Genomic DNA, 9409 nt, shown 5'->3' with positions numbered 1-9409 from the left:
AATCTAATGCAGACTGAATCTATAGGCAGACTAAATCTAACTCAGACTGAATCTAACGCAGACTGAATCTATAGGCAGACTGAATCTATAGGCAGACTGAATCTAACGCAGACTGAATCTATAGGCAGACTGAATCTAATGCAGACTGAGATGAATGCAGACTGAATCCAATGCAGACTGAATCTATAGGCAGACTGAATCTATAGGCAGACTGAATCTATAGGCAGACTGAATCTAACGCAGACTGAATCTATAGGCAGACTGAATCTAATGCAGACTGAGATGAATGCAGACTGAATCCAATGCAGACTGAATCTATAGGCAGACTGAATCTAATGCAGACTGAATCTATAGACAGACTGAATATAGGCAGACTGAATCTATAGACAGACTGAATCTATAGGCAGACTGAATCTAATGCAGACTGAATCTATAGACAGACTGAATATAGGCAGACTGAATCTAATGCAGACTGAATCTATAGACAGACTGAATATAGGCAGACTGAATCTAATGCAGACTGAATCTATAGACAGACTGAATATAGGCAGACTGAATCTAATGCAGACTGAATCTATAGACAGACTGAATCTATAGGCAGACTGAATCTAACGCAGACTGAATCTATAGGCAGACTGAATCTAATGCAGACTGAGATGAATGCAGACTGAATCCAATGCAGACTGAATCTATAGGCAGACTGAATCTAATGCAGACTGAATCTATAGACAGACTGAATATAGGCAGACTGAATCTATAGACAGACTGAATCTATAGGCAGACTGAATCTAATGCAGACTGAATCTATAGACAGACTGAATATAGGCAGACTGAATCTAATGCAGACTGAATCTATAGACAGACTGAATATAGGCAGACTGAATCTAATGCAGACTGAATCTATAGACAGACTGAATATAGGCAGACTGAATCTAATGCAGACTGAATCTATAGACAGACTGAATATAGGCAGACTGAATCTATAGACAGACTGAATCTATAGGCAGACTGAATCTAATGCAGACTGAATCTAATGCAGACTGAATCTATAGGCAGACTGAATCTTATGAAGACTGCGTCGAATGCAGACTGAATCTATAGGCAGACTGAATCTAATGCAGACTGAGGCGAATGCAGACTGAGTCGAATGCAGACTGAATCTATAGGCAGACTGAATCTATAGGCAGACTGAATCTAAGGCAGACTGCGTCAAATGCAGACTGAATCTATAGGCAGACTGAATCTATAGACAGACTTAATCTAACGCAGACTGATTCTATAGGCAGACTGAATCTATAGGCAGACTGAATCTATAGGCTTGCTATTTAAAACACAGAAATGATAAACAGCTCCTTCTGGTCCTGCTAGTCTGGGAAAGTTCAAAGTGCAGTGATGTCCCCTTGCTCTGTCTGTTGTGAAGCAGCATCTGTTTCTTGTTCCTCTCTTGCGCCCATATATCTGTGACTTCAATAGTTCAAACCACCAGAACAAACGCAGTGAAAACACAGTTGAGAAAAGGAGGAAAATACTCTCTACTATCCCTTAAACAGAATGCAAGTTCCTCCTAGCAAGTCTCCCCTCTTCGCTCTCTTTTTCTGTCTCTTTCTCTCCCTTGTTTTGTCAGTGCTTGTCCATCCAGCAGTAACGACTTGAGGCCCAAGTCTCTCTGCATTCCCTTAAGCACAGTCACAATCTCCTTCTTCCTCCTCTCCTCCGGCCCCGGCTTGAATAAATTAGGCAAACCAGCGGAGGAAAAACACGGTCACAGACGATAGCCAAAGCTAGCTGCTGAGGTGTAGCGCAGTCTTAACAGCCTCTTCTGCTGGTCTTCTCTCTCTCTCCCTCTCTCTCTCTCTGTCTCTCTCTCCCTCTCTCTCTCCCTCCCTCCTTTCGCCCAGTGAGTGAGTATTGGAGCATGTGTCTGTGTGCTCAAGCCCTCTGGTTGCCATGGCACTCATTGCCTTATAAGGCCATTGGAGTCAAAGAGCAGAGAGTGGGCTGTAGAGGGAGCTACACTGGAGGGCTCTCTCTCGCTCTCTCTCTCTCTCTCTCTCTCTCTCTCTCTCTCTCTCTCTCTCGCTCTCTCTCGCTCTCTCTCTCTCTCTCTCTCTCTCGCTCTCTCTCGCTCGCTCTCTCTCTCGCTCTCTCTCTCTCGCTCTCTCTCTCTCGCTCTCTCTCACTCACTCGCTCTCTCGCTCTCTCTCTCTCGCTCTCTCTCACTCACTCGCTCTCTCGCTCTCGCTCTCGCTCTCTCTCTCTCGCTCTCTCTCACTCACTCGCTCTCTCGCTCTCGCTCTCTCTCACTCACTCGCTCTCTCGCTCTCTCTCTCTCTCTCTCTCTCTCTCTCTCTCTCTCTCTCTCTCTTCCTCTCTCTCACTCTACACACACACACACACACACACACACACACACACACACACACACACACACACACACACACACACACACACACACACAGAAAGAATGCGGCTCCCTGCTCGCCCCCTTCTCTAACTAAGCCCTGACCCCAGGATGCCTCCCAGCACTAGGGGAGTTAACCCCGACAGTGCCAGCAGACGAAAGGGGGCCGCTGGCCAGCACACCAGGCACCAGGCGCATGGCAGGGCTTTTTTTACTCCAGTTTCATGTTCTTCTCTCCAATCCGCCCGGCTGACTTCCTCTGACTTTGTTGACCCCATAATAACGAGGAAGAGGTTTGTTGTCATGGAGGAACTTGGATAAAGGTCACACAGGCTATTCTGCAATCTTTGACAGACTTACTTTGACTCTGTCTGGGTTGGTGTCTTGTAGGCAGGATATTTCAATGAAAAGGAATGCAAAGAAAGTGTTCATTGTAACATATGATTTAGTACATATTTATACACTGAGTGGACAAAACATTAGGAACACCTGCTCTTTCCGTGATATAGACTGATCAGGTGAAAGCTATGATCCCTTATTTAATTCACTTGTTAAATCCACTACAATCAGTGTATCTGAAGGGGAGGAGACGTTAAATAAGGATGTTTTAAGTCTTGAGACAATTGAGACATGGACTGTGTATGTGTGCCATTCAGAGGGTGAACGGGCAAGACAGACAACACAATGAAGTGTCTTTGAACAGGGTCTGGTAGTAGGTGCTAGGAGTCAAGAACTGCAACGCTGCTGGGTTGTTCACGCTCAACAGTTTCCCGTGTGTATCAAGAATGGTCCACCACCCAAAGGACATCCAGCCAACTTGACACAACTGTGGGAAGCATTGGAGTCAACATGGGTCAGCATCCCTGTGGAACGCTTTCAACACCTTGTAGAGTCCATGACCTGACGAATTGAGGCTGTTCTGTGGGGAAAAGGGGGTTTGCAACTCAATACTAGGAGGGTGTTCCTAATCCTTTGTACACTCAGTACGTTATATTATATAATATGGTTAGGCTCAATAGTGTCCACGTTGTCTTACCGGTAGTTAACTTTCCTTCCTAATCTAGCAACTATGGTTAAGAAATGTGTGTGTGTGTGTGTGTGTGTGTGTGTGTGTGCACGTGTGCGAGTGAGTGTGTGTGTGTGTTTGTGTGTGTGCACGTGTGCGAGTGAGTGTGTGTGTGTGTTTGTGTGTGTGCACGTGTGCGAGTGAGTGTGTGTGTGTGTGTTTGTGTGTGTGCACGTGTGCGAGTGTGTGTGTGTGTTTGTGTGTGTTTGTGTGTGTGTGCATGGCATGCCAACAGCATTGTCCTTTGAAGGTCTCCTGGAAAAGAGAGGAGACAATAAACAGAGGGACCCTGCAGCCAAGGAGTCAGATAACAGCCTAACAACCTGCATGTCACAGAGGCAGAGGAGCAGAGAGGAGCAGAGTAGAGCAGAGAGGAGCAGAGTAGAGCAGAGTAGAACAGAGAGGAGCAGAGTAGAACAAAGAGGAGCAGAGTAGAACAGAGAGGAGCAGAGTAGAACAGAGAGGAGCAGAGAGGAGCAGAGAGGAGCAGAGAGGAGCAGAGTAGAACAGAGTAGAACAGAGAGGAGCAGAGTAGAACAGAGAGGAGCAGAGTAGAACAGAGAGGAGCAGAGTAGAACAGAGAGGAGCAGAGAGGAGCAGAGTAGAACAGAGTGGAGCAGAGTAGAACAGAGTGGAGCAGAGTAGAACAGAGTGGAGCAGAGTAGAACAGAGAGGAGCAGAGTAGAACAGAGAGGAGCAGAGAGGAGCAGAGTAGAACAGAGAGGAGCAGAGTAGAACAGAGAGGAGCAGAGTAGAGCAGAGTAGAACAGAGAGGAGCAGAGTAGAACAAAGAGGAGCAGAGTAGAACAGAGAGGAGCAGAGAGGAGCAGAGTAGAACAGAGAGGAGCAGAGAGGAGCAGAGTAGAACAGAGAGGAGCAGAGTAGAACAGAGAGGAGCAGAGTAGAACAGAGAGGAGCAGAGTAGAACAGAGAGGAGCAGAGAGGAGCAGAGTAGAACAGAGAGGAGCAGAGTAGAACAGAGAGGAGCAGAGTAGAGCAGAGAGGAGCAGAGTGGAGCAGAGAGGAGCAGAGTGGAGCAGAGAGGAGCAGAGTAGAACAGAGAGGAGCAGAATAGAACAGAGAGGAGCAGAGAGGAGCAGAGTAGAACAGAGAGGAGCAGAGTAGAACAGAGAGGAGCAGAGTAGAACAGAGAGGAGCAGAGTAGAACAGATTGGAGCAGAGTAGAACAGAGAGGAGCAGAGTAGAACAGATTGGAGCAGAGAGGAGCAGAGTAGAACAGATTGGAGCAGAGAGGAGCAGAGTAGAACAGAGTGGAGCGAGAGGAGCAGAGTAGAGCAGAGTAGAACAGAGAGGAGCAGAGTAGAACAAAGAGAAGCAGAGTAGAACAGAGAGGAGCAGAGTAGAACAGAGAGGAGCAGAGAGGTGCAGAGTAGAACAGAGAGGAGCAGAGAGGAGCAGAGAGGAGCAGAGTAGAACAGAGTAGAACAGAGAGGAGCAGAGTAGAACAGAGAGGAGCAGAGTAGAACAGAGAGGAGCAGAGAGGAGCAGAGTAGAACAGAGTAGAACAGAGAGGAGCAGAGTAGAACAGAGAGGAGCAGAGTAGAACAGAGAGGAGCAGAGTAGAACAGAGAGGAGCAGAGAGGAGCAGAGTAGAGCAGAGTAGAACAGAGAGGAGCAGAGTAGAACAGAGAGGAGCAGAGTAGAGCAGAGAGGAGCAGAGTAGAGCAGAGTAGAACAGAGAGGAGCAGAGTAGAACAAAGAGGAGCAGAGTAGAACAGAGAGGAGCAGAGAGGAGCAGAGTAGAACAGAGAGGAGCAGAGTAGAACAGAGAGGAGCAGAGTAGAACAGAGAGGAGCAGAGAGGAGCAGAGTAGAACAGAGAGGAGCAGAGTAGAACAGAGAGGAGCAGAGTAGAACAGAGAGGAGCAGAGAGGAGCAGAGTAGAACAGAGAGGAGCAGAGAGGAGCAGAGTAGAACAGAGAGGAGCAGAGTAGAGCAGAGAGGAGCAGAGTGGAGCAGAGAGGAGCAGAGTAGAACAGAGAGGAGCAGAGTAGAACAGAGAGGAGCAGAATAGAACAGAGAGGAGCAGAGAGGAGCAGAGTAGAATAGAGAGGAGCAGAGTAGAACAGAGAGGAGCAGAGTAGAACAGATTGGAGCAGAGTAGAACAGAGAGGAGCAGAGTAGAACAGATTGGAGCAGAGAGGAGCAGAGTAGAACAGATTGGAGCAGAGATGAGCAGAGTAGAACAGAGTGGAGCAGAGAGGAGCAGAGTAGAACAGAGTGGAGCAGAGAGGAGCAGAGTAGAACAGAGAGGAGCAGAGTAGAACTTGGCTGCAGGGCTCACGAGTGGTGTAGTGGTCTAAGGCACTGCATCTCAGTGCTAGGTGCGCCACTACAGACACCCTGGTTCAAATCCAGGCTGTATCACAACCGGCCGTGATTGAGAGTCCAATAGGGCGACGCAAAATTGGCCCTGCGTCGTTCAGGTTTGGCCGGTGAAGGCCATCATTGTAAATAAAAATGACTTCTTAACTGACTTGCCTGGATAAAAAAAAATGTAAGAGCAGAACAGAGAGGAGCAAAGTAGAGCAGAGATGAGTAGAGTAGATATGAGTAGAGATGAGTAGAACAGAGTAGAGATGAGTAGAGCAGAGTAGAGCAGAGATGAGTAGAGATAAGTAGAGTAGAGATGAGTAGAGTAGAGATGAGTAGAGCAGAGATGAGTAGAGCAGAGTAGAGATGAGTAGAGTAGAGTATAGATGAGTAGAGTAGAGATGAGTAGAGCAGAGTAGAGATGAGTAGAGATAAGTAGAGTAGAGATGAGTAGAGCAGAGATGAGTAGAGCAGAGTAGAGATGAGTAGAGCAGAGTATAGATGAGTAGAGTAGAGATGAGTAGAACAGAGCCGAGATGAGCAGAGCAGAGATGAGTAGAGTAGAGATGAGTAGAGCAGAGTAGAGATGAGTAGACATGAGTAGAGCAGAGATGAGTAGAGCAGAGTAGAGTAGAGATGAGATAAGTAGAGCAGAGATGAGATGAGTAGAGATGAGTAGAGCAGAGCAGTGATGAGCAGAGCAGAGTAGAGATGAGCAGAGTAGAGATGAGTAGAGCAGAGATGAGATGAGTAGAGATGAGCAGAGATGAGATGAGTAGAGCAGAGATGAGTAGAGATGAGATGAGTAGAGCAGAGATGAGTAGAGATGAGTAGAGCAGAGATGAGTAGAGCTGAGTAGAGTAGAGAGAGCAGAGTAGAGATGAGTAGAGCAGAGTAGAGCAGAGTAGAGATGAGTAGAGCAGAGATGAGTAGAGCAGAGTAGAGCAGAGTAGAGATGAGTAGAGATGAGTAGAGATGAGTAGAGTAAAGATGTAGAACAGAGATGAGTAGAGTAGAGATGAGTAGAGTAGAGATGAGTAGAGCAGAGTAGAGATGAGTAGAGCAGAGTAAAGATGTAGAACAGAGATGAGTAGAGTAGAGATGAGTAGAGTAGAGATGAGTAGAGTAGAGATGAGTAGAGCAGAGATGAGTAGAGTAAAGATGTAGAACAGAGATGAGTAGAGTAGAGATGAGTAGAGTAGAGATGAGTAGAGCAGAGATGAGTAGAGTAAAGATGTAGAACAGAGAGGAGTAGAGTAGAGCAGAGAGGAGTAGAGCAGAGTAGATCAGAGAGGAGTAGAGTAGAGAGGAGAGGAGTAGAGTAGAGATGAGTAGAGTAGAGATGAGTAGAGTAGAGTAAAGATGTAGAACAGAGATGAGTAGAGTAGAGATGAGTAGAGTAGAGATGAGTAGAGCAGAGATGAGTAGAGCAGAGATGAGCAGAGATGAGTAGAGAGGAGTAGAGTAGAGAGGAGTAGAGTAGAGCAGAGAGGAGTAGAGTAGAGCAGAGAGGAGTAGAGAGCCACACGAAACCAAAAATAGGTTTTGGGTGACTGTCTGAGGGTGGAGTATGAAGTTGTGTATTGACCACTTTTTGCAAGAGAATGTGTGCATTTGCTTGTGTGTTCATGTGTGCAAGTGTGTGTGTGTGTGTGTGTGTGTGTGTGTGTGTGTGTGTTCATGTGTGTGATTCTCTGTGTGTGTCCCTTGCTCTTTGAACTGCAGGTCAGGAATGCATCTGTTCTCTGCATGGAGTCTGCTGAGTTAGGGTCTGTACATTCTCAACACGTCCAGAAGCCCATAACAGAGAGGAGCAGAGTAGAACAGAGAGGAGCAGAGTAGAACAGAGTAGAGCAGAGAGGGGCAGAGTAGAACAGAGAGGAGCAGAGTAGAACAGAGAGGAGCAGAGTAGAGCAGAGAGGAGCAGAGAGGAGCAGAGAGGAACAGAGAGGAGCAGAGAGGAGCAGAGAGGAGCAGAGTAGAACAGAGAGGAGCAGAGGAGCAGAGTAGAACAGAGAGGAGCAGAGTGGAGCAGAGAGGAGCAGAGTAGAGCAGAGTAGAGCAGAGAGGAGTAGAGTAGCTCTATACCTCTATACTTCTATAGCTAACAAGATAATTATAATAGGGTCTGTGTCTCTGTTGTACCCCTCTCTCACCCACCCAGGGCCTGTCTCTGTTCTACCCCTCTCTCACCCACCCAGGGTCTGTCTCTGTTCTACCCCTCTCTCACCCACCCAGGGCCTGTCTCTGTTGTACCCCTCTGGGTTGTGAGAGGACACATGGCTCTCGACCTTCACCTCTCCAGAGTCTGTACGGGAGTTGCAGCGATGAGACAAGACTGTAACTACCAATTCGAAACCATGAAATTGGAGGAGAAAAAAGGGTGTAAAATCAAAATCAAATCAAATAATGTAGAACTAAAAGAAGAAACATTACTAGTGTGTTTCCAATCAACTAAATATGTTGTTCAACAAATAACAAATGAAAGTGATCTACCTCCATCTATACAGTTCTATATGTGTTAAAAACATTTTAACACATTAAATAGCGTCATAACAGAAGATAAGAAAACACACGTCCCAACATGTTATTTAAAATAACATTGTAGAAGTATCATCTTCTAACAAGCTTTACGTTTTAAGACCAAGTATTACCACACTGAGGCAGTCACAACAGTTTGGACATCGGCGTCCATCTCCATTTCCTGTTGTTCAGTTAGTTACTGTGGACGGATGGAGCAGAAGACAAGACGGTGGAGAGCGGGTTAGCTGAGGCCAGGCAGACAGAGGCCCTGGCTAACGGGTCTAAGACATCTCAAGAGTTAAACTAACTGGATTATTATCCAGCCCAGCAGACAGGAACCACTCCCCTCCACGGCCTTCACCTCTCCAGACCTTAGTCCCATAATCCCCCTCTTTACAGAGAGGCTGAAGCGCTAAATGACCTTAATTAGGTTGGTTGCTCTCCGTGATGGCCTTATCTGGGACCCGACATGATCAGGGCTTAGGCTCCATCCCAAATGGCACCCTATTCCCCATATAGTGCACCACTTAGTGCCATAGGGATCTTGTCAAAAGTAGTGCACTATATAGGGAATAGGGTGCCAGTAGGGACAAACAATTTGGTTATAAAGCCCTTTAGGTCATTGAATGTAGGCTAAATCCTACTACACCCTACGAAAGCAACTTGTTGTTGTCGGCTGCACTGTGTCCAGTCCAGTGTGTCTGATAAGGATGTGGCGAGACCCATTTGTGACTATTACAACGGTCAGCCATTGTGTTTCTGAACAGACACGTGTGTGTGATTGTGTTGTGGAGTTGCCTGGGTCACCCTATCTGTCTGGGCTCAGTGATGCCGGGATCGTTTGGCTGTTGGCGGTGTGGATGTCATTACACGCGTGGGCGAGAGCACAAAGCGGACGTGATGGGTCATTTTAAATCGACGGCGGAGAGGAAATCTCTGACCCCTCTATAGTGCTCTGCCCTGGCAGGCTGTGTCATCATATCACTAGTCAGGGTATTGTAACGTTACAGGGAGAGAACAGAGAGGGTACAGGGAGAGAGAGAGGGATAGCCTGAGAAATAAAGGAGCAGGGAACAGCCGGTGATC

The sequence above is a fragment of the Oncorhynchus tshawytscha genome, linkage group LG05 (genome assembly GCF_018296145.1).
Source record: "Oncorhynchus tshawytscha isolate Ot180627B linkage group LG05, Otsh_v2.0, whole genome shotgun sequence".
NCBI lineage: Eukaryota > Metazoa > Chordata > Actinopteri > Salmoniformes > Salmonidae > Oncorhynchus > Oncorhynchus tshawytscha.
Note: the sequence above shows the minus strand (reverse complement) of the source record.